Consider the following 27,525-nt stretch of genomic DNA (forward strand, 5'->3'; position numbering starts at 1 on the left):
TGGCACATACAAATTTGTTTGGAACAACATGGAAATACCGCATATAGGTAGGTATGGTGGACTCATGAGGCAAAACTTGGTTTAAGGATTTTGGATGAACAAGTAGTATTTCTACGTAGTACAAATGAAGGTAGCAAATAGATTGGGAAGCAACTAAACCAAGGAACGAAAAATCTCATAAGTGAGCATTGAGTCATAACTAACACCAAATAATGCACCACAAGTAGGATGTAACTTCATTGCATAACTATTGACTTTCGTGCATGCATAGGGAATCACAAACCTTAACACCAATATTCCTACTTAAAGCATAATTACTCACTAACATGACTCACATATTACTATCATCATGTTTCAAAACTATTACAAAGAATCAAGTTTAATTTGTCCCATGATCTTCATGAAAGTTTTTATTATATCCCTCTTGGATATCTATCACTTTGGGACTAGTTTCATATATTGCCATTGATTTTTCGACAACCTCAAACAAATTTAAATTAAGCACATGAGCATAAAGATTTCATCCCTCAAAAATGTATAAGTGAAGCATGAGAGGAAATGACAAGCAACTCTCAAAAGATATAAGTGAATATTAATGAGTAGTCAAATAATTAAGGAGCTATGTCAGGACTCTCTCTCCCTCAAAAAAAGTATTTTAATATCTGAGTATTTTATTAAATAGCAAACAAAAGAAAAATAGCACTCCAAGAATAGGATGCATCATGTGAACGAATAAAAATTTAGCTCAACATAGGCTAACCGATAATTGACGAAGATAGGTGGGATGCGTAGCATCCCCAAGCTTATATGCTTGATAGTTCTTGAAATATTTACTTCGGGTGCCTTGGGCATCCCCAAGCTTGATCTTTTGTATATTTTACAATCCTCTCGTATCCCGGTTTCACCTATTCTCAAAAACATCATCCACACAAAACTTGAAAAGAACTCGTAAGATAGGTTAGTGCACATAATAATAAATCAACTCTTTATGTACTGCAAAGACAAGTTACATAATAATTGCAAACATCATCTACTGTTTACTATAATTTCCACAACTTATATCTATCAATATAGGCTATGGAAACTATAGGATAAGTAGATAACAAAACTATGACATCAATCTGTCCAAACAGAACAGTCTATAGAAATTTATGAAAACGGTGTACTTCTGTAACTCAAAAAAATAATGAACAGTTAGGAAATGTTATAGAATTTATATGAAAATCCTGTGGTAACATTTTAGAAACTTTCTGCATTTCGGTAAAATATGAAAATTCAAACACTACAACACCAATTTCTGTTTTTACAAAGCACCAATCAAAGCATGCAATGCAGGCATCCTAATGCAATTCTTGGAACTTTCTATTGAAAAACAAGATTAAAAATAACACCGAACAGAGAACAACAAAATAAAATTACGCTCCAAGAAAAACTTATATTATGTGATGAATAAAAATATAGCTCCAAGTAAGATATACCGATAATGTTGAAGACGAAAGAGGGGATGCCTTCTGGGGCATCCCCAAGCTTAGGCGCTTGAGTCTTCCTTGGATATTACCTTGGGGTTCCTTGGGCATTGATAACCCACAAGTATAGGGGATCAATTGCAGCCTTTCTCGATAAGTAAGAGTGTCGAACCCAACGAGGAGCTAAAGGTAGGACAAATATTCGCTCAAGTTCTATCGACCACCGATACAACTCTACGCACACTTTACGTTCGCTTTACCTAGAACAAGTATGAAACTAGAAGTACTTTGTAGGTGTGAGGATAGGTTTGCAAGAACACGTAAATAATAACTAGGGGCTGGTTAGAAACAAGTACGTTAGTTTAACGAGTGTGGAAAAGTGGTGGTAGTAGTTGCGGAATTGCCCGTAAGAAATTGACTACCTTACTAGACTGATAGCAAGTTTTATGTGGGAGAGGCCACTGCTAGCAAGTCATCCCTTACTTGGAATTCTATGCACTTATGATTGGAACTATTAGCAAGCATCCGCAACTACTAACGTTCATTAAGGTAAAACCCAACCATAGAAATAAGATATATTGGTCCCCCTTCAATCCCGTATGCATCAATTTCTATGCTAGGCTGAAGCTTCTGTCACCCTTGCCCTCCAATACATAGTCCGATCAACATACTACTAACCCTATGGTGTGATCCACGCGTGCGCTCATATGATGGGCACCAAAGTACAACAACATAAGGAAAAGCAAATTAAACCAATCATTGCAATTCATCAATCACCGATAGGACAACGAAAATCTACTCAGACATCATAGGATGGCAACACATCATGGGATAATAATATGAAGCATAAATCACCATGTTCAAGTAGAAGGTACATCAGGTTGCGGGAGAGTGGAACGCTGAATATATATGGGGGAAGGTGATGGCGGTGTTGGTGAAGATGACGGAGGTGTTGGTGTAGATCGCCGTCACACGATGATGTCCCGGGCGGAGTTCTGGCTCCGCCGGGGGAGAGGGGGAGAGAGCCCCCCTTCTTATTCTTATTACTTGACGTCCTCCCTAGATGGGAGAAGGGTTTCCCCTCTGTTCCATGGTCTCCATGGCGGCGGAGGGGCGAGAGCCCCTCCTTGATTGGATCTCTCTCTCTCTCAGGCCTTCTGTTTCTGCGCTCCCAGATTCTGGCTTTCACCGTTTCTTAAATTCCCGGAGATCCGTAACTCCGTTTGGGCTGAAATTTTAACACGATTTTGTTCCGGATATTAGCTTTCTTGCTGCGAAAGAAGGGCCCCAACCGCCTTAGGGACTGGTCACAAGCCTGCCAGGCGCCCCCCCTCTAGGGCGCGCCTAGGGGGCTTGTGACCTCCTCGGGCATCGTTTCGCGTAGATTTTTCTTCCCAAAAATCATAAATATTCCAAAATAAAACCCCGTAGGTTTCTTTATTGCGTTTGGACTTCGTTTGGTATGGATAATCTGCAAAACAAAAAACATGCAACAAACAGGAACTGGCACTGGGCACTGGATCAATATGTTAGTCCCAAAAATAGTATAAAAAGTTGCCAAAAGTATATGAAAGTTGTAGAATATTGGCATGAAACAATCAAAAATTATAGATACGACGGAGACGTATCAGCATCCCCAAGCTTAATTCCTGCTCGCCCTCGAGTAGGTAAATGATAAAAAAGATAATTTTTGATGTGGAATGCTACCTAGCATAATCTTGATCATATAATCTAATCATGGCATGAATACTAAAACATGAGTGATTCGAAGCAATAGTCTATCATTTGACCTAAAGACAATAACATTTCAAGCATACTGATAAATCAATCATGTCTTCTCAAAATATCATGGCCAAAGAATGTTATCCCTACAAAATCATATAGTCTGGCTATGCTCCATCTTCCCCACAAAACGTATTTAAATCATGCACAACCCCGGTTTTAGCCAAGCAATTGTTTCATACTTTAGTGTTCTCAAACTTTTTCAACATTCACGCAATACATGAGCGTGAGCCATGGATATAGCACTATAGGTGGAATAGAATATGGTGGTTGTGGAGAAGACAAAAAGGAGGAGATAGTCTCACATCAACTAGGCATACCAACGGGCTATGGAGATGCACTTCAATAGATATCAATGTGAGTGAGTATGGATTGTCATTCAACAGATACACAAGAGCTATAAGTGTATGAAAGTTCAAAAAGAAACTAGTGGGTGTGCATCCAACTCGCTTGCTCACGAATACCTAGGGCAATTTGAGGAAGCTCATCATTGGAATATACAAGCCAAGTTCTATAATGAAAATTTCCCACTAGTATATGAAAGTGACAACATAGGAGACTCTATATCATGAAGATCATGGTGCTACTTTGAAGCACAAGTGTGGTAAAGGATAGTAAAATTGTCCCTTCTCTCTTTTCTCTCATTTTTTTATTATTAGTTTTTCTTTTTAGGTGGGCTTCTTTGGACTCTTTATTTATTTATTTGGGCTTCATTGGCCTCTTTTATTACTTCCTCACATGGGAAAATGCTCTAATAATGATGATCATCACACTTTTATTTACTTACAACTCGATATTTAGAACAAAATATGACTCTATATGAATGCCTCCGGCGGTGTACCGGGATGTGCAATGATCTAGCATAGCAATGACATCAAAAAACGGACAAACCATGAAAACATCATGCTAGCTATCTTACGATCATGCAAAGCAATATGACAATGATGGTGCGTGTCATAATAAACAGAACGATGGAAGTTGCATGGCAATATATCTCGGAATGGCTATGGAAATGCCATAATAGGTAGGTATGGTGGCTGTTTTGAGGAAGGGTATATGGTGGGTGTAATGCACCGGTGAAAGTTGTGTAGTACTAGAGAGTCTAGCAATGGTGGAAGGGTGAGAGTGTGTATAATCCATGGACTCAACATTAGTCATTAAGAACTCACATACTTATTGCAAAAGTCTATTAGTCATCGAAACAAGGTACTACACGCATGCTCCTAAGGGAAGGGTTGGTAGGAGTTAACCATCGCGTGATCCCGACTTCCATACAAAGGATGACAATCAATAAATAAATCATGCTCCGACTTTGTCATATAACGGTTCACCATACGTGCATGCTACGGGAATCACAAACCTTAACACAAGTATTTCTACGAATACACATACTCACTAGCATGACTCTAGTATCACATCTTCATGTCGCAAAACCATTGCAAGGAATCAAACATATCATATTTAGTGATCTACAAGTTTTATGTAGGATTTTATGACTAACCATGTGAAGGACAAACTCCTCTTAACTCTCTAAATAGGTATAAGTGAAGCATGAGAGTTTAATTCTTTCTACAAAAGATATGCCCCGCTCTAACAAATATAAGTGAAGCAAAAGAGCATTCTACAAATGGCGGTTTTCTATGTGTAGGGAAACAGGCAATCCAAACTTCACATGATATAAGTGAAGCACATGAAGCATTCTATAAAGCCATACTCAAAAGATATAAGTGAAGTGCAAAGAGCATTCTATAAATCAACCAAGGACAATCTCATACCAGCATGGTGCATAAAAGCAAAAGGGGAAATAAAAACAAAAGACGCTCCAAGCATTTTCACATATCATGTGACGAATAAAAATATAGCTCAGAGTAAAATTACCGATATATTGTAGACAAAAGAGGGGATGCCTTCCGGGGCATCCCCAAGCTTAGACACTTGAGTCTTCCTTGAATATTACCTTGGGTGCCTTGGGCATCCCCAAACTTAGGCTCTTGCCTCTCTTTATTCCTTCATCCATCGTGGTCTCACCCAAAACTTGAAAACTTCAATCACACAAAACTCAACAAAACCTTCGTGAGATCCGTTAGTATAATAAAGTAAATCACCACTTTCAGTACTGTTGTGAACTCATTCGAAATTCATATTAGCATTATATATACTGTAATACAACTTCACCATGGTTCATACCCCCCCCCCCCGATACTACCCATAGATTCATCAAAATAAGAGAACAATGCATAGAAAACAGAATCTGTCAAAAACAGAACAGTCTGTAGTAATCTGAACTTATACCATACTTCTGATACTCCAAAAATTCTGAAAATTATGAAAATTAGAGAAATTTACATATCAATCAGCAGCACAAAAAACCAACTCAAAAGCTCTTTCTGGATAGTAATTAAAAATAATTTCGTGAGCACAAAGTTTCTGTCTTTTTCAGCATGATCAAACAACTATCACCCAAACTAATCATAAAGGCTTTACTTGGCACATTATTTTTATAATACAATGGAATTGTACAAGGGGATAATTAGTTTTGTGAGAATCTTCCATGAATTTTTTTACATTGTTTCCATGAGCATGAACACAAGTGTTCAACGTCGACCCTTACTTCCGGAATGCATCACCTTTCAATCCCTTCTCTTTTTGAAAAAGTTTTAAGTTCCCCTCTATATTTTTTTTAAACTATATAAAAGCACTCAACAGAAATAAATGAATCTCGAAAACTTCCGGGTTGTCTCCTAGGCAGCGCTTTCTTTAAAGCCATTAAGCTAGGCATAAAGTGCTCAAGTAATGGATCCACCCGGATCCCAAGGTATATCAAAGCCAATTTTAATTAACAATGATTTGTAATTTAGTAGTGAGCACAAGGTAACATATATCATGCAATGACGAAGTCTAACTCTCTTCCTATGCATTGGCATGTGATAAAAGAACAATTCATGCACATCAAGTAAAGGCCAATACATAGCATAAGCAGTTTCTTGCAATTTTATCGTATTGGAAACATAGAGAGGTGGAGATGTAGTTACTCTCTCATAATAATTGCAAGTAGGAGCAGCAAGCACATGCATATTATATTCATCAAAATCATCATGTGTAATAGTAGAAGGCAACCCATCTATGTAATCCCATATAAGAGCAAACTTCTCCGATATAGTGTAGTTGGGAGAGTTCAAAAACATAATAGGACTATCATAAGTGGGTGCAATAGCAATAATTTCATGTTTAACATAAGAAACTATAGCAAGTTCATATTCATAATCATCATTCGTATTGGCATCATGGCCACAAGCATAGCAAGCATCAAGTTCATCAAAAAGGGATATTTCAAACGAATCCAAGGGATCATAGCAATCAACATAGAATTCATCCTTCGGTAAGATCGAAGGGAAATTAAACAATGTATGAGTTGAAGAGTTACTCTCATTAGAAGGTGGGCACGGGTGGCTAGTCCGCTCTTCCCCCTTTTGTTCTTCGCTCTGCTCGTCATCTTTTTCATCTAATGAGCTCACAGTTTCAGCATTTTCTTCTTCCATAGTTTCCTGCAAAATATTAGTCTCTTCTTGGGCTGCATAGAATTTATCCATAAATCGATAAATATGGGTATTATATTCATAATGAGTATAACAAGAACGAAGCATAGCCAAATTTTCAGATCGGTAAGCAGCAGCATCATTATCATCACACCTTTTAAACAGAGCTTCAATTTCATAAGCACCCATAAAAGCAAAAAACTCTTATATTTGTTCCACATCATAGTAATCATATATACCATTAGCATAAGAAGCCAAGGTTTCATTAGCATCAAATTTACAAGAAAAGGGAAGGTGTTGAGCCTTCATCCTAGAGCAACAAGTAATATCATATCTCGAGCATAGCTCCCAAGCATACCATTTCAACATATGAATTTGATCCCATAATAGTTTCCCTTTTTGAGTCAAGCGATACTCCCTAAAGTATTCACGTTGATCCAACGTGTATCCCATTATATAATTGAATGGGGTTTTCTCAGGATTATTAAATAAGTGCATAATATTTTCCATATAACGAGCATCGAGGGTTTTAGGAGGTTCCCCATCTCCATGAGTAGCAACTACACCTAATTTTTTTTGGTATTTCATGTTCCATATCCATAACAAAAGATAGAGAACAACTTAGAACGGCAAATAAATCTACTTAGTGATAAAGCAAACAAGCACACACCAGAATATGCACCCCATGCTATTGCACCCCGGCAACGGCGACAGAAAAAGGTCTTGATAACCCACAAGTATAGGGGATCAATTGTAGCCTTTCTCGATAAGTAAGAGTGACGAACCCAACGAGGAGCTAAAGGTAGGACAAATATTCCCTCCAGTTCTATCGACCACCGAAACAACTCTACGCACACTTTACGTTCGCTTTACCTAGAACAAGTATGAAACTAGAAGTACTTTGTAGGTGTGAGGATAGGTTTGCAAGAACACGTAAATAAAAATTGGGGGCTGGTTAGAAACAAGTACGTTAGTTTAACGAGTGTGGAAAAGTGGTGGTAGGAGTTGCGGAATTGTCCCTAAGCAATTGACTACGTTACTAGACCTATAGCAAGTTTTATGTTGGAGAGGCCACTGCTAGCATGTCATCCCTTACTTCGAATTCTATGCACTTATGATTGGAACTATTAGAAAGCATCCACAACTACTAACGTTCATTAAGGTAAAACCTAACCATAGCAATAAGATATATTGGTCCCCCTTCAATCCCGTATGCATCAATTTCTATGCTAGGTTGAAGCTTCTGTCACCCTTGCCCTCCAATACATAGTCCTATCAACATACTACTAACCCTATGGTGTGATCCACGCGCGCGCTCATATGATGGGCACCAAAGGACAACAACATAACCACAAGCAAATTAAACCAATCATAGCAATGCATCTATCACCGATAGGACAACGAAAATCTACTCAGACATCATAGGATGGAAACACATCATTGGATAATAATATGAAGCATAAAGCACCATGTTCAAGTAGAGGGTATAGCGGGTTGCGGGAGAGTGGACCACTGAATATAGATGGGGGAAGGTGATGGAGGTGTTGGCGAAAATGACTGAGGTGTTGGTGTAGATCGCCGTCACACGATGATGTCTCGGGCGATGTTCCGGCGCCGCCGGGAGAGAGCCCCCCTTATTCTTCTTCTTCCTTGACCTCCTCCCTAGATGGGAGAAGGGTTTACCCTATGGTCCATGGTATCCATTGCGGCGGAGGGGCGAGATCCCCTCCGAGATTGGATCTCTCTCTCTGTGTCCTTCTGTTTCTGCGCTCCCAAATTCTCGCTTTCACCGTTTCTTAAATTCCCGAAGATCCGTAACTCCGATTGGGCTTAAATTTTAACACGATTTTATTCCAAATATTAGATTTATCGCGGCGAAAGAAGGGCCCCAACCGCCTTAGTGATTGGTCACAAGCCAGCCAGGCGCGCCCCCCCTCTAGGGCGCGCCTAGGGGGCTTGTGACCTCCTCGGGCATCGTTTCGCGTAGATTCTTCTTCCCAAAAATCATAAATATTCCAAAAAATCCCCGTAGGTTTTTTATTGCGTTTGGACTTTGTTTGGTGTGGATAATCTACGAAACAAAAAGCATGCAACAAACAGTAACTGGCACTCGGCACTTGATCAATATGTTACTCCCAAAAATAGTATAAAAAGTTGCCAAAAGTATATGAAAGTTGTAGAATATTGGCATGAAACAATTAAAAATTATAGATACGACAGAGACATATCACGCATCCCCAAGCTTAGGTTATTACCACTCCTTATTCTCCTCATATCGGTGTCTCACCCAAAACTTGAAAACTTCAATCACAGAAAACTTAACGGAACTTCGTGAGATGGGTTAGTATAATAAATAATGATAATTCACTTAGGTAATGTCAAGACAAGATTCATGATTGTTCCCACATGATACATACTGTATTATACTGTTCCCATAATTTATATCACTGAATATAACCTACGGGAACACTAAAACAAGAAAACTATGCATGCAAAACAAAATCTGTCAAAAACAGAACAGTCTGGATGATCTGTAGTGTAACCATGTTTCCCTATCTCTAAAAATTCTGAAAAATTAGGACAATCCAAGAAATTTGTATATCAATTATGTGTAAGAAATTCAGATCAAAAGCACATTCTATTGAATTTACAAATTCCTGGACTGAGAGCAAATGTTTCTGTTTTTGCACAGAATGAAGTCAACTATCATCCACACTACCCCAAAGGCTTTACTTGGCACTTTATTGAAATAAAAGGCATAAAACATGATTACAACAGTAGCTTAATCATGTGAACACCAAAAAACAGAAAGTAAAAGTGTTGGGTTGTCTCTCAACAAGCGCTTTTCTATAAAGCCTTTTAGTTAGGCATGGTGATTTCAATGATGATCACATAGGAATAGTAATTATAACATGCAGAAGAGCATCATGACTCTCATGACAAGCACATTTAAGTCTAATGCACTTCCTATGCATAGGTATTTTGTTAACAAATAATTTATGGGAGCAAGAATCAACTAGCATAGGAAGGTAAAACAAGCATAACTTCAAAACTTTGAACACATAGAGAGGAAACTTGATATTATTGCAATTCCTACAAGCATATGTTCCTCCCTCATAATAATTTTCAGTAGCATCATGAAGGAATTTCACAATATAACCAGAACATCAAGCATTCTTTTCATGAACTACAAGCATAGGAATTTTACTACTCACCACATAAGCAAATTTAATCTCATCAATAGTAGTGGGAGCAATGTCAACAAAATAACTATCATGTGAAATATAATCCAATTGAAAATTAAAATCATGATGTCAAGTTTCATATTTATCATTATTCTTTATAGCATACATGTAATCACAATAATCATCATAAATAGGAGGCATGCTATCATCATAATAGTTTTGCTCATCAAAACTTGGGGGACAAAAAATATCATCTTCATCAAACATAGCATCGCCAAGCTTTTGGCTTTGCATATCATTAGCATCATGAATATTCAAGGAATTCATACTAACAACATTGCAATCATGCTCATCATTCAAAGATTTAGTGCCAAACATTTTAATAACTTCTTCTTCAAACACTTGAGCACAATTTTCCTTTCCATCATTTTCACGAAAGACATTGAAAAGATGAAACATATGAGGCAACCTCAATTACATTTTTTCGTAGTTTTATTTTATAAACCAAACTAGTGATAAAACAAGAAACTAAAAGATTTAATTGCAAGATCTAATGATATACCTTCAAGCACTCACCTCCCTGGCAACGGTGCCAGAAAAGAGCTTCGTTGACGGGATGTGAGTGCCACTTACCTAACCTCCCCGGTAACGGTGCCAGAAAAGAGCTTGATGTCTACTACATAACATTCTTCTTGTAGACTAGTGTTGGGCCTCCAAGCGCAGATTTCTGTAGGATAGTAGCAAATTTCCCTCAAGTGGATGACCTAAGGTTTATCAATCTGTGGGAGATGTAGGATGAAGATGGTCTCTCTCAAGCAACCCTACTATCAAATAACAAAGAGTCTCTTCTGTCCCCAACACACCAATACAATGATAAATTGTATAGGTGCACTAGTTCGGCTAAGAAATGGTGATACAAGTGTAATATGGATGGTAGATATAGGTTTTTGTAATCTGAAAATATAAAAAAACAAGGTAACAAATAGTAAACAACAAGCAAAATGTTGTATAAATGCTTGGAAACAAGGCCTAGGGTCCATACTTTCACTAGTGCAAGTTTTCTCAACAATACTAACATAGTTGAATCATGTGTAAATACCTCTCGTATGACAAAGAGTTCATTCCAAAGTCACAAATAGCAGAGAGCTAACGAAGAGATTACTGTAGGGTACTAAACCGCCTCAAAGTTATCTTTTCCGATCAATCTTATGAGCTATCCCTATAAGTGTCACAAACATCCCTAGAGTTCGTACTAAAATAACACCTTAAGACACACATCAACCAAAATCCTAATGTCACCTAGATACTCCAATGTCACCACAAGTACCCATGGGTTTGATTATATGATATGCATCACACAATTTCAGATCCATCATGTTCAATCCAACACAAAGAACTTCGAAAAGTGCCCCAAAGTTTCTATCGAAGAGTCAAGACGACAACATGTGCCAACCCCTATGCATAGATTCCCGAGGTCACGGAACCCGCAAGTTGACCACCAAAACATACATCAAGTGGATCAATAGAACACCCTATTGTCACCATGGATATCCCATCGCAAGACATACATCAAGTTTTGTCAAATCCTTAAAGACTCAATCTGATAAGAAAAACTTCAAAGGGAAAACTCAATTCATCACAAGAAGATGGAGAGGGGGAAACTCCATATGATTCATATATATTAATAAAGCTCGCGATACATCAAGATTGTGTCATCTCAAGAACAGGAGAGAGAGATTGAACACATAGCTACTAGTACATACCCTCAGCCTCGAGGAGGATTACTCACACATTATCATGGTGAGAAATAGAGATTTTTTGATGGAGAGGTGCGGCCCCAAAGAGATGGAGGCGATGGCGGCTACGGCACCGGCGACGGGCGGCGACCCCTTGCCCTTCCTTCTTCCTTGGTTTTGGTGCTGCTATGGAGGAGCCTCTCCCCTTGTTGATGGCTGCCAAGGAGATGCAAATTCGTGGCTCTTGGTGTCTCTATCAAACTTAGGGTTTTTCTCCCCTTATATGTGCCTCTGTGGTGCTCTATGGCCTTCCGATGGATGGACCCTTGATCCACTGGCTCTCGGGCACCTATAGAACCTTCCTAGGGGATCCTCACAGCCCTCATGAGTATCCAAAGTCGTGGCTTGGCCGGATATATCAGATATGTTATGTGTTGGACTCAAACACGACAACAATTCTCATGATCCCGTAATGAGATTCTCAACATTCCTCCTCCAACAAGGATCCTTTTGCGTTTATTTCGACAATTTCTAATTAATTCTTAAAAATCAAAGTGTGAAACAAGAGCTTGTGTAATGTTGCAACCATTAATAGGTTAGTCCAAAAAAATAATATGAAGTTGTAGTAAATTGATTGTAAAATATCCAAGAATGATAATACAACAGCATGGAACAAGCAAAAATTATAGATACGTTGGAGACGTATCACGCCCCCGTCCCCCAAGCTGCAAAGGCACTCAGTGTCGTGGCACCCTTGTAGTGCCATCGCAACGAGCTCCCTGGCAGCACGTCTGCAGCCACGTCTCTTCCTTCCATGGTCAACACTATCCAAGCCTCCTCCGTGGGCCAGCTGCCCCCTAGGACCCTTCCCCTGCATTGCCCCTTGCTGCCAGCCATGCTGCCGCCCCTGTTGCGCCTCGCTGCCGCCCGTGTCACCCTGCACGTCGCCAGGTTGACTGTCACCGATGTTCTTATCCAAAGTCCGCCGCGGAACCGCCTTGACCTACTATAAAAGGGACCCCGGGCCCCCTTGAGTAGTTCAGTAGCCTCCCGGAGCCCGCAACTCTCTCCCCCTCACCGCAATTTGGCCGGAGCTCTCTCCGTGTTCACCTCGACAGCAGCACCCGTCGTCGTTCCCCTGGCGCCTTCGGCTAGTCTAGAGCCACCCCTCCTTCCTAGAGCACTTCTTTAGCCTCCTGCTGCACCGAGGGATCCATCCCCGCCCCCAATTTTGTCTCGGGAATAACCGGCGACAAAGTTCCTCTTCCGCCCGATGGCGCCGTTCGCCATAGCGGAAGCCGTGCCTACCTCCGAGCCTTCCAGAGGCCCTCCCTAGTTCCCTGAGATGCGGTCCGTTCCCCTGAGCTCGCCGGCTTGTCGAGCGCCTGCAGTCTGTGCCGGAGTCGGCCTCCCCTCATGGCGCGGGAGGAAAGGGATGAACCCAACAGGTGGTCCCCACCTGTCGATGAGAGGGAGCCGTTGCCCGTGTGGCGATACCCTGCTGGTGTGTTTTCCCTGCAGGTAAGCGTCCTAGCGTGGATATGCTTTCAATTTCAGGAAAGCATACTCTCAACGAAGCGTTTTCTTTCATAATTGATTTTTGAAACAGATTTAATCAGGAAGTTTGACTATTCATAACTTTTAAAACACAACTCCATATCAATTGATTCTTTTTCCTACCTCTCTAAAATTTCCTCTAGTTTATTTACAAATTTATTTCAAAAAAATCAAACAACTTTATGTGTTGTTTTGAATTTGTGTTTTATTTTAGATATTTTTAAAATAGGATTTGGAGAGAGGAGACTTGCTTAAAGATTTTGGGGTACACATCACACTCCTCAACCTCCAAAGGCAAGCATCTTGAACTCTGATTTGCAAAAGTTGTGTGATTTTTGTTGTGGTGCTTTGAATGTGTGATTTTGGTTACGTTGATAAAGAACCCCATATAAAATCATATCATGGCATGGATGCATGAGATAAGGATGTTATTGATTTTATTTGATGCACATGGTAAGTGGATACTACCCCATGCCTCGTATGCCATGCTCCTCCGGACAACCTCGGAGGGAGGTTTGTCGTGGATATTATGAGACCATGGACTGACATCTTGCGATATGAGAGTGTTAAGTGAGAGCATACCGAGGTGTGATTGTAGTAACACTGAGATAATTCTTTCAACAAGATTGTGTGGTACGAACCTTGCAGGACATCTTAACCTCCTAAGTCGACTGTAGATCGAGTCTTGTCAGTATGTCACCTTACCCTTCGTGCTCCCACAGGTATTCCCAAAAAGGAATATGGTTTAGTAAGTCGCAAACCTATTACCAGGTACACACCAAGTAGAGGGGCCGGAATGAAGGTATCCATGGCCCTGGACTAAATCAGTCATCCGGTTAGGGGGCATGGGTGTTTCCGGTCTTGGACCGAGAGGGCAAAGCTCTTCCCTTGTAGCGCGCGCTATAAATATGATCCCATGCTAGTTGAGGATAGAGCCTCCCCATGTTATGGTTTTCCTTGGCAACGTAGTCCGGGTGAATCCGAACTTCGCAGGGGTAAAAATGGGTGTGTACTGGTTCTGAGTGTTTACTTTTGAGATACCTTACGCGGGATTAGTCCGAGTGACTATTGAAACCCGTGGGCTATGGGTAAAGAGTACACGCTATGTAGAGTAAAAACTATTCGAGTAGCCGTGTCCACGGTGAAGGACGACTGGTTAACTAGTCAAGTGTTGGTCTGAGTGTCGATCTTCGGAGGCGATTAACGAAATCGCGAGACTAATCATGAAATATGGTGGATGATCATAACTATTATTTTTACTGTGGACTAACCCCTATGATTATGTTTGTTGAATATCCCTGCGACGGTTCTACCTCCTGGATATTCGATATTTATTGTTGTCTCATATAAAGCCCTTTTTGTGGTGTCGCTTAGATGCCCGACTGCGGCATGTTTATGATTAATATAAGCCCTTTCTGTGGTGTCCCTTAGACGCCCAACTGTGGCATCTTTATTATTAATATAAGCCCTTTGTGTGGTGTCGTTTAGACGCCCGATTGTGGCAACTGTTATTTCTTTCATATAAGCCCTCTCTGTGGTGTCGCTTAGATGCCCGAGTGTGGCAACTGTTATTACTCGCACGTGAGCCCTTTAGGCGGTGTCACTTCGATGCCTGACTACGGTACGCATGTTATTACTTATTCATTGTTACCTTCCTTGCTTGTTTATACAACATTGGTGGAAATAATTTATCTGCATGAATGCATCCGTGAATTAATTCTTATGGCATGATAAAGTTATTAAGTGGATTACGCCTGCATCTCACCTCCTTTAACTTATATGTTTTCTTGATGTTTGTGAGTACATTCAAAGTACTCACTAGCTTGTCACTCGCTATTGTCTTGGCAAGATTGCGTTCGGAGAGGAGCACGATGTCGTCAACACCAGAACCTAGGAGTCAAGGATAGCAGCCTTGTGCGATAGGAATTTATCCAGGTCAGTTGTTCCTGTGAGAATGGAGTCCCATGGGCACTGGAGTTTCCTCGAGTCGCTTCTACCATCAGCCTCAGCCTTTTGTCCGAACTAGTAAACCTTCATGGTCTTGTAACCCAGATTTTGTATTTTTCTTGGTTTACTGTACCAAGTGAGTGTCCACCAGCTAACTGTAGTCCTGGGGTTGCTGAACACAAAGACCTGTTTTTTGGAAATTATTTTCTGAAAAACCGGTCACCACATGATAATACTGTGAGGATAGCCAAATCAAAAAATCAGCTTCGTGGGAAACTTGGCAATCGTCTGTGCTTCACAATTGCTGACACGCACCGCATCAACCCACTTGGTAAACTTGTCGACCTCCACCAACAGATGTGTCTTCTTGTCGGAAGACATCTTGAACGGGTCGGCCATATCAAGCCCCCAGACGGCAAAAGGCCACGTAATCGGAATCATGCGTAATTCATGAGCTGGTACATGAGCGTGACGGCCAAACTTTTGACACCCATCACACTTGCGCACTATATTCAATGCATCCGCATGATCTGTCAACCAATAGAACCCGTGATGGAAAGCCTTGGAGACCAAAGATCGTAACCCGACATGATGCCCACAGTCGCTAGCATGTATCTCATTGAGGATTTCTCATCCTTCTTCAGGGGAAACACATCGCTGAAAAATTCCGCAAGTGCTTCGCTTGTGAACTCGCCTCGTTGGATAGTCATAGACTTGCACCGTCGTATTATCTGTCGGGCGGTGACTTCTTTAGTTGGCAACTCGCCTCTAGCCAGGTAAGCCATATATGGTATTGTCCAATCGGGAATCACCCAAAGAGCCGCCACCAGTTGTGATTCCGGGTCAGGGATAGCTATATCCTCTTCAGAAAGTAACTTCACAAAGGGATTGTGTAGAAAGTCCAAAAACACATTGGGAGGAATAGGCTTACGTTGAGATCCGAGTCGGGACAAAGCATCACCAGCCTCATTATGTCGACGATCAATGTGATCAACCTGGTAACTGTGAAAATGACCCGCCATCTCGGTTACTGCATGCCTATAAGCCGCCATCAGGGGATCTTTAGAATCCCAAGTCCGAGAGACTTGTTGACCTACCAAATCGGAGTCGCCCAAACACCTGACTGGGCTAAGATTCATCCCGTTAGCAATTTTGAGCCCGTGTAAGAGAGCCTCGTACTCAGCTGCATTGTTAGTGCAAGGAAACACGAGTCGCAAAACAAAACAGAAGTTCTCACCTCACGGAGAGGATAACACCACACCAACCCCCGAGCCTTCTAGCCGCCTAGAGCCGTCAAAGTGGATAGTCCAGTATGTATTTTCTGGCCTATCTTCCGGAATCTGCAACTCGGTCCAATCATTGATTAAATCCATCAGACCCTGAGACTTCATGACCGTACGAGGCATATACTTCACATGATGAGGTCTAAGCTCAACTGCCCACTTAGAAATCCTACCAGTGGCCTCGTGGTTCTGTATAATGTCCCTGATCGGTGCCGAACTGACCATAATAACTGGGTGTTCCTGAAAGAAGTTCTTCAGCTTGCGACTTGCCATGAAGATCCCAAAGACCAGCTTCTGCCAATGCGGGTATCATTGCTTGGACAAGGTTAGCACCTCGGTGACAAAATACACCGGCCGATGAACTGGATATTCCTTCCCTTCTTCCTTGCGCTCGACGACCACCGCCACACTTACTGGTTTAGAATTAGCAGCAATGTAAAGAAGCATGGGCTCTTTATCAGTCTGCGCGGCTAAAACAGGTGTCTCAGCGAGCTGCTTCATGAGGGCTTCAAAGGCCTCATCAGCCGCATCTTACCCGACAAAATTGCATGTCTTCTTGAGCAACTGGTAAAGAGGTATAGCCTTTTCACCAAGGCAACTTATGAAACGACTTAAGGCCGCGATACGACCCGCCATACGATGAACCTGATTAATATTGGTCAGCTTACCAAGCGAATTTATTGCCTTGATCTTATCCCAGTTAGCCTCGATGCCTCTCTTAGACACGAGGAAACCCAACAACTTGCCCGCAGGAACGCCAAAAACACACTTGGTCGGGTTAAGCTTCATCTGATACACTTGAAGATTCTCAATGTCTCCTTGAGATCCAGCAAAAGCGTCTCCTTTTTCTAGGACTTCACCACAATGTCATCAACATAAGCATGAACATTATGCCCAATCTGAATGTGCCAACAGTTCTAAATGCAGCGTTGATAAGTCGCCCCCGCTCTCTTAAGTACAAAGGGCATGGAGACCTAGAAAAAAGCGCCAAAGGGAGTTACGAAAGCCGTTTTTCTTGGTCCTCCTTGGCCATCTTGACCTGGTGATAACCTGAGTACGCGTCTAGAAAACATAAACGCTCCCAACCCGTCGTAGAGTCAATGATTTGATAGATATGGGGGAGAGCACAAGGATCCTTCGGGAAAGCCTTGTTGAGATCGGTGTAATCTATACACATGTGAAAGGTGCCATTCTTTTTTAGAACGAGCACCGGGTTAGCCAGCCTCTCTGGATGAAAAACTTCAATAATGAACCCAGCAGCTAGGAGCCGGGCGACTTCTTCTCCAATGGATTTCCGTCTCTCTTCATTAAAACAACAGCGATATATTCGTACATGTTTCATCTTTGGATCCACATTAAGAATGTGCTCAATGAATTCTCTCGGCACTCCTGGCAAGTCAGATGGCTTCCATGCAAAGATGTCCCGATTCTCACGAATGAAATCGATGAGCGCGCTTTCCTATTTGGGATCCAAGTCGGTCACAATAGTGAACCGCTTGGAAGAGTCGCCTTGTGTGAAATCAACTTGCTTGGTATCATCTGTCGGCTTGAATTTGAGAGGCGGCTCAAGATCAATAGTAGGCTTCTTGAGAGGACTCATGTCGGTCGGGTTGACATTGGCCTTGTGGAATTTGAACTCCTCAATCGCACAAGCCAACTCGGCGTACGCTGCATATCCTTCCTCGCACTCCTGAGCAATTCTACGATCCCCATTGACTGTGATAGTACCCTTGAGACCCGGTATTTTGAGCTTGATATATACATAGCACGGTCTGGACATGAAGTGGGCGTAAGCCGGCCGCCCAAACATAGCATGGTAGGGACTCTTGAATTTGGCCACCTCAAACATTAAAGCCTCACTTCGATAGTTGGACTCGTACCGAAAGCAACATTTAGCTTGATTCGCCTGACTGGATAAGCCGACTTGCGTGGTACTATGAGATGAAAGACCATCATCGAAGGCATCAGGTTATCCTCAGAAAAATTCATCGGTCGGAAGGTCTCATAATACAAGATGTTGATGCTGCTTCCCCCATCTATGAAGACCTTTGAAAAGGTGTATCCCCTTACTTCAGGCGCCACCACCAGAGCTAAGTCACCGGGATTGTCGACCTGAGGCGGGTGGTCGGCCCTAGTGCAAGTGATGGGCTGCTTTGACCAATTGAGACATCTGGGGACCGCTGGCTCTGCCATATTGGCCATTCTCTACTTGACCTTTTTGTCGCGCCTTCAAGTGTTGGTGGTGAAAACGTGGTACTCACCATCGCTCAACTGCTTGGGGTTTCTCTGGAAGTCGTCGTGGTTATTATAGTGTTGCTTATTTTGGCCAGAATGATGTGCATTGCTGCTACTCGCCCGCCCTGCCCCTAAGTGTCGGATCTCGGGAACCCGCTACATGAGCCCTCCGCCATTGCCTCCTTGGTGGTCTTTGGAAGCCTGCAGACGAACTCCTGCATCACATAACAATTTTCCCAAGAATGAGCAGACGGGGCATCCAGGGTGCTATGCTTAGGGCAAGGTCCCTTGAGCATCTCCTCATAATTACGCGGTTTCTTTCCACTCAAGCCTCGAACTGGACCAGTATTCCAGTGCTGATTCCTGAACCCCATATTGGTGTTAGCAACAAAATCTGACTCGCTGTCTTGCTGCCTTATTTTTCCTTGACTTCCCAGGTTCGCATTGCGTCCACGGTTTTGAGGATAGCCCTTGGTAACATCTCTGGGTCTATCCTCATCCGAGATGGCATCCTTCATGCCATCCGACTCAGCGTATCAGGTGAGGGTGTCCATCAACTCGCCCATATCTTGCACCTTGTGCTTCAAACGGTCGAGTTTCAAAACCAGAGGTTGAAAATGGCATTTTTTTCTCCAATATTAGCACGGCTGGAGCCGCCATGATGCCATCCGATGAATGGATGATCTCCGCAACCCGACGGGTCCAGTGGTGAGCTGATTGATCACTGCGCTGAATGCAATGCTGTAGATCCACAATCGTCATCGGGCGTTTGCAGGTTCCTTGAAAATTCTTTATAAACCGCTCCTTTATCTCTACCCAAGTGTTGATGGAATTGGGTGGTAGGTTCTTTAACCATGTCCGAGCCGGCCCTTCCAACATCATCGTGAGATATTTGGCACATACAACATCGTTAGCGTCGAGCATCATGAGATATAAGCCTCATAACTCTCAATCCACGTAGTCGTCTCGAGATCTACTGTTGTAAGAGCATATTCTCTGTAAGTGGTTTTAGTGATTGATGACAATGCATGTGCGGACTAATCGTGTGCATTGAGCATTTCAGATAATTCATATCTAGGCACAAGACGATTCGATGCACCTTCAAATATCTCGAAGACGGTTGATTTCAATGTTTCTCTTTGGTGGTTTTGAGTCGTAGGAAAGCCGTTTAAGAGGGGGTCCGTGTCGGAAAGGTTTGGGTGGAATCATCACGTACACATTTCGTGCACCGCCTTTCTCTTGCTACAATGGAGCTCCATCCCTATATTTGATGCATATGCAAAAGGGCCAGCGGTAGTACCGCTGGTGTCAGCGGTAGTAATTTTTTACTACCGCTCCATGAGCGGTACTACCGCCCTCAGGGCGGTAGTAGTTTTTTACTACCGCTCAAACGGAGTTTTTCGCATACTTTTTCCCCCACTGCAGTAGGCACGGTAGTATTTGATTACTACCGTGGTTGGTGAGACGCACAGCTGTAGAACCGCTCCTAGCAGCGGTAGTACCGCTTGGCTATTGTTGTGGTGGGTGGGTAACAGTTGGATTTTACCCCCCACCCCACCCCACTATATATAGGTGTCTTCTTCCTCTATAAGATCACCTCTTCCCTCTCCAAGCTCCATTGTTCCTCCATAAGCTTATTCTTGCCCAATCTCTCTCCCTAGCCAATCAAACTTGTTGATTTTCTTGGGATTGGTTGAGAGGGCCTTGATCTACACTTCGACTAAGAGATATTTGATTCCCCCCACTAATCCCTTGCGTAATTTGTTACTCTTGGGTGTTTGAGCACCCTAGACAGTTGAGTTCACCTCAGAGCCACATTCCATTGTGGTGAAGTTCGTGGTCTTATTGGGAGCCTCCATGCTTTTTGTGGAGATAGCCCCAACCTTGTTTGTAAAGGTCCGGTCACCGCCTTCAAGGGCACCAATAGTGGAATCATGGCATCTTGCATTGTGTGAGGGCGCGAGGAGAATACGGTGGCCCTGGTGGCTTCTTGGGGAGCATTGTGCCTCCACACCGCTCCAACGGAGACGTAGTTCCTGTCGAAGGGAAGGAACTTTGGTAACACATCCTCGTCTTCACCGGTTCCACTTGCGGTTATCTCTTACCTTTACCTTGTACTTGTTATTATTGTGGTGTATTCTTTGCTTGCACTTATTATCCTTGTAGTTGGCATCATATAGGTAGCTCACCTAGTTGTTCACATAGAGAACCTTTTGTTGCTAACGCTAATTTGTTAAGAATTGGTAGTTGCCTATTCACCCCTCCCCCTATAGTAAACCATATTGATCCTTGATCGTGCAATCTCTGGCGTTAGCTAGACGAATGATTATGACAACAATCCTTCCCTTGCAACGGCACCAGAAGAATGCTTTTAGCACTCCCCGGCAACGGAACTAGAAGAATGTTGTTGATGGCCCACCAGCGCATGGGTTCACAACAGTTTTCGATGGTGGAGTATTCGACCCAATTTATTGATAAGCCAGTCGGGAGGTGAGAGTATACTCTCGAGTATTAGCAGCTGAATTTGTCAGATTCAACCACAACTGAAAGATTAGTATCTGCAAGCACAGTAGTAACAGCAAAGTAGCAGGTAACGACAGTGTAACGAGCAACAGCAGTGGCAAGGAACAGCAATAGTGACAGCAGTAGCAAGTAGCAACAGTAGTAAGCGACAGTAGTAGCAACAGTAGTAGCAGCAGCAGTAGAGCAAGAAAAGTAACAACAGTAACAACAGTAGTAGGAGCAGCAGAGCAAGACAAGTGACAACAGTAGCAACAGTAGTAGCAGCAGAGCAAGACAAGTAACAGCAGTAGCAACAGTAGGACAAACTCGTAGGCAATGGGTCGGTGATTTGTTTGGATGATATTCATCATGCAACAGCTATAACACGGAGAGATAAGTGGCTAGCTCCCGTTCGTCAATGTGATGTAGGCATGCATTCCGTGTGTCGTCATACGTGCTTAGGGAAAAGAACTTGCATGACATCTATTGTCCATCCCACCCGTCGCAACGGGGTCCAAAAGGAAACTACGGGATATTAAGGTTCTCCTTTTAATAAAGAACAGGACCAACGCATTAGCACTTGGTGAACACATGAACTCCTCAAACTATGGTCATCACCGGGAGTGGTTCTGGTTATTGTCACTTCGGGGTTGCTGGATCATAACACATAGTAGGTAACTACAACTAGCAAGATCGGATCTAAAACACACATATATTGGTGACAACATAATAATTTCAGATCTGAAATCATGGCACTCGGGCCCTAGTGACAAGCATTAAGCATGGCAAAGTAGTAGCAACATCAATCTCAGAACATAGTGGATACTAGGAATCAATCCCCATCAAAACTAACTCGATTACATGATAGATCTCATCCTACTCATCACCGCCGAGCGAGCCTACGAAAAGATTACTCACGAACGACGAAGATCTTCATGGAATTGGAGAGGGAAGAAGGTTGATGATGACGATGGCGACGATTTCCCCTCTCCGGAGCCCAAGACGGACTCCAGATCTGCCCTCCTGATGAAGAACAGGTGGTGGCGGCGCCTCCGTATCGAAAACGCGACGAAAACTTCTCTTTTTTTATTTTTTCTAGGATGAAAGGATACTTATAAAGCTGGAATTGGGGGCGGCACGTGCCTGTGGGCCCCACAAGCCTGCCCACCGCCACCAGGGGGTGGTAGCGGAGCAGGGGCTTGTGGCCCACTGTCCCACCCCCTGAGGTGGAACTTGGCGCAGATATTTTTGATATTTTCCAAAACTGCTCCCCGTAATTTTCAGGACGTTTGGAGAACTTTGATTTCCGCACAAAAATAACAGCAAGGCAATTCTGCTGAAAACAACGTCGGTCCTGGTTAGTTCCATTCAAATCATGCAGATTATAGTCCAAAACAAGGGCAAAAGAGTTTGGAAAAGTAGATACGTTGGAGACGTATCAACTCCCCCAAGCTTAAAACCTTGCTTGTCCTCAAGCAACTCAGTTGACAAAGTGAGAGAGAAAGAAAAACTTTTACAAAATCTGTTTGATCTTGTTGTTGCAACTATGTCTAACTCATAACCAGAATTTCAGCACGATCACAAGTTAACCACATAAGCAAGTGACACAAAGGTCTCACGGTAAACTAATATCAGTGGAATAATCAGCTGACGAGCAAATAATAATGAGTTTCAGATACCAACAATTCAATCAAAACAAGCATGAAGCAATATGAATAGGTGGTATATTGCTAGCTCTTTCTGAGAGCGCAAAACATAAATGCAGAGCACTTTCAAAGATCAAGGGCTGACTAAACATTGTAATTCATAGCAACGAAGATCCAGTCATAGTCATACTCAATATCAATCAAAAGCAAAGCATAAAAATGACAGAGGTGCTCTCTAATTGGTTCTTATAGAAGAGGAGGATGACTCAACAGGAAAATAAATATACAGGCCATTCGCAGAGGGAAGCATTGATTTGCAGAGGTGCCAGAGCTCAAGCTTTGAAAACAAAGATAATAATTTTGGGTGGCATGCTTTTACTGTCAACGCAATAACCAAGAGTTCTCAATATCTTCCATGCTACTCATGCTATAGGCGGTTCCCAAACAGAAAAGTAAAGTTTTAACTCCCCCACCACCAATCAATCACACTCCACGGCTAGCCGAATCCTCGGGTACCGTCCATACTAACATCAATCCGGGGGGAGTCTTGTTTTACAGTTATGTTTTTGATTTAAGCATGGAACTGGGCATCCCAAATACCGGCCCCTTCCTCATGAATGACTGTGAATAAACACATGTCGAGGATAACACTCCTAGCATGGAATATACCAATAGCCCTCTGTCACATCTCCTAGCATGCAAAACAGATTATTTCTTGAAGGTTTAGAGAATGGCACATGCAAATTTACTTGGAACGACAGATACATACCGCAAATAGGTAGGTATGGTGGACTCTCAAGGAAAAACTTTTGGGTTTATGGAAGTGGATGCACAGGCAGTATTCCCGCTTAGTACAAGTGAAGGCCAACAAAAGACTGGGAAGCTACCAACTAGAGAGCGACAACAGTCATCAAGATGCACTGAGTTTGACTAACATTAAATGCAAGCATGAACAGGATAAAAATCACCATGAACACGAACGTCATAGAGGCTATGTTGATTTTGTTTCAACTACATGCATGAACATGCGCCAAGTCAAGCCACTTGAAACATTCAAAGGAGAATACCATCCTATCATACTACATCACAGTCATCTCAAAATCTATGTTGGCAATCAAGACAAACCATTATAAGCTCTCAGCTAAATAAGCATGGCATCAGAAACTATGATCTCTAAGTTGTCATTGCAAACATGGTTTTCTCACAACAAAGCTAAATCTGGGTCGACAAGCTAGTCATATTTACAAAAACAAAATAGATAGAATTCATACCAACTTTTCAGTCTCAGTCACTTCATCATATATCATTATTGTTGCCTTTCATTTGCACGATCGAATGATGAAAACGATAATAAGCGCATTGGACTAAGCTGAATCTGCAGGCAAACACAAAGGAGAAGACAAAATAATATGGCTCTTTGAAAGCTAAACAGGTAAGCATGCAAGAACCAATAAACATTGTAACCAATATCTTCTACCTTGACACAAAGAAAAAGAAAGCTATTTACACGGGAAAGCTCCCAACAAGCAAAAGAAGAAAGAAAAATCTTTTTGGGTTTTCTCAAAAGGACACAAAACAAGAAAACGAAAAGAAACTAGCATGGATAATACAGTGGCAAAGTGTAAACACCGGCTAACAAAGTGAAAGCATAAGCATGAATGTAAAGTCGATGAGAACACGTACTCCCCCAAGCTTAGGCTTTTGGCCTAGCTTGATCTACTCCCATGGATGGTCCTGGCGAAACCCAAAGTCATAATGGGTGTTATATGGGAGTGCTGCAGCCACTGCCTGAATAGCTGCCTCACGAAGTCGAGCAGCAGTCGCCTCCCTCTCATACTCCTCTGCCTCTCCTATGGTTATGTAGTATCTTCGTTTAACCTGAAAGTCAAAGAAAGCCGGAGCAGGAAGGGTAATATGGAAAACACGCTGCCGGTTAAATATCAAGCGGTATAGGAGGGATCCATGATCTCTCTCAAGGAACTGGTAGCGTGTTAGAGCGACACGATCAAGGTAGGATGTACGGAGAGGATGGTCTTCTCGACGGATGGATACCCCAAGAAAATTTTCTAAGCGTGTAGCATAAAATCCACCAAACAAATCCCCCTCACTGGCATTTTTATTCAGCCTCCTTGCTATAATAGCTCCCATATTGAAGCTCCTGACACCTGTTACTGCGCTCTTAAGGATACTAAGGTCGGAAGCGCATAGGTGACAATGTGCACCCTTGCCGTTAACGCACCTACCTATGAAGAGGGCAAGGTAGTACAAGGTAGGGAAATGGATGCTTCCTATGGTGGCTTGCGTGATATCTCTGGTTTCTCCAACAGTTATACTGGAGACAAAGTCTCTGACCGAAGACTTAGGAGGATCATTAACACTACCTCCATCGGGTATCTTCCAAATCCTGTTGAAATCCTCCAGACCCACGGTATAGGATTTATGTACAGATCAAACAGTATGGATGATTCAGGCCAGCTAAAAATTTAAATCTACGCATGAAAGAGGCTGTGAGCATAGCATATTGTTCACATTTATCTGAGAGGAATTCTTCTAACCCGGCATTGCAGACAAGTGCATCAAACTCATCCTTGAAGCCTGCTTCGATCATGAACTCATCAGAAGGCCATTCACACGGTTGCACCGGTGCGTCCCTTAGTTGAAAAGGTTCGGGCTCCAGAAAGGAGAGGCCAGGACCCTTCTTACTTGAGGAACCACCATGAAACTTCCTCCAGAACATAATTTCCTTTTGCTGAAATTTTTGAAGTTCAAGAGAAAAGTGAATGAGGACCAACCATACCTTGTAGAAACTACTCCTACTAGTGCCTAGAGACTGTATCACGCGCTAAAACTACTTGGGACCAGCTAAAATCAACATTTATAGCTCAAGAACAGGGTCGCCAAGGTAGCAAGAATACACGAAGGATAAAGCACTAGAGAAAAAACTAATTGGACCTATGGAGGAGTCACTTACCAGGAAGTAATTTTCCCAAAATGGTTCACAGAATGGTGCTTTGAGCAAGGAGATCGAAAATCACAGCCAAATGAGCAAGAACACGGGTTTGAGCTGCGAAACAACTTTTTCTGGATGTGGAAGAAGAGGCTGGGAGCTAGAATGAGTGGAGGGGGTGCCAGTGGGCTCCACAAGCTTGCACCCCGCCACCAGGGGGGTAGGTGGCGGTGGGGGGGCTTGTGGCCCACTGGTCGGGCCCCCTGACCAGCTCTCAGGCCCAGAAATTTTCAAAAATTCCAGAAAAAATCATACTAAATTTTCAGGACCATCGGAGAACTTTTATTTTTGAGGTATTTTTCTCCGGGACGCTAAAACAGAAAACAGGAAAAACTAAACTAATTCTATCATTTTTCTTCTAAGCAACAGAAAAGGAAAACTTAAAACAGAGGTATGTGACTCCTTGATTCATCTGTTTCATGGTCATCGAAAGAAATCCGTCAATGGGATTGATCAAGTCCTTATGACAAAACCTTCTCGAATCGCAAGAGAGAATGGAGAATTTTCGAATAACCACTAAGTCACCTCAATGGGGATATGTATCTCCCCAACAAGCAAATCATACTTCATCTTGACACGAGGTATAGGGCATTCAAAGCTCCCAATGAGAATCGATGAAGTCTTTTCGTTAGCATTGATGCAATGTACTGGATATCGTTTCTTCGGAAAGTGCACTCTGTGCTCATTACCATTGACATGGAAAGTGACATTGCCTTTGTTTCAATCTATAACAGCCCTTGCAGTGTTTACAAAGGGTCTTCCGAGTATGATAGCCATGGCATCGTCCTCGGGAATATCCAAGATAACAAAGTCTGTTAAGATAGTGGTGCTAGCAACCACAACAGGCACATCCTCGCAAACGCCGATAGGGAAAGTTGTTGATTTGTTGGCCATTTGCAGAGAAATTTTAGTGGGTGTCAACTTATCCAACTCAAGTCTATGATAAAGAGAAAGCGGCATAACACTAACACCGGCTCCAAGGTCACATAAGGCAGTTCTTACGTAGTTTCCTTTAATGGAGCAAGGTATAGTGGGCACTCCGGGATCACCAAGTTTCTTAGGAGTTCCACCCTTGAAAGTGTAGTTGGCAAGCATGGAGGAGATCTCAAAATCTGGTATATTCTGTTTATTAGTCACGATATCTTTCATGTACTTCGCATACGGAGACATCTTGAGCATATCAGTTAACCGCATCTGCAGAAAGACGGGTCTTATCATCTCAACGAAGCGCTCAAAATCCTCATCATCCTTTTTCTTGGATGGCTTAGGAGGAAAGGGCATATGTCTCTGAACTCATGGCTCTCTTTCTTTACCATGCTTCCTAGTAGTGAAGTCATTCTTGTCGTATCTCTTAGGTTGTGGATTATCAGGATTAACCATAGGTTCAATCTCCACATCCTCATCATTGCTAGGTTGAGCATTATTATGAACATCACTGTCCATATTGTTACCAGGTTCATGTTCATCACCAGATTTTGTTTCTGGATCAGACGTAGAAATATCATTAGGTTCTTCAGGTGTGACAATATTTGCTGAACTGGCGTGCAGGTTTCTATCATCCTTCTTATTCTCCTTAGGATGACTAGGTGTATCAGCATTGATTCCTTGAGAATCTTGATCAATTCTCTTAGGATGACCTTCAG

The sequence above is a fragment of the Hordeum vulgare genome, chromosome 7H, assembly GCF_904849725.1.
Source record: "Hordeum vulgare subsp. vulgare chromosome 7H, MorexV3_pseudomolecules_assembly, whole genome shotgun sequence".
Taxonomy (NCBI): Eukaryota; Viridiplantae; Streptophyta; class Magnoliopsida; order Poales; family Poaceae; genus Hordeum; species Hordeum vulgare.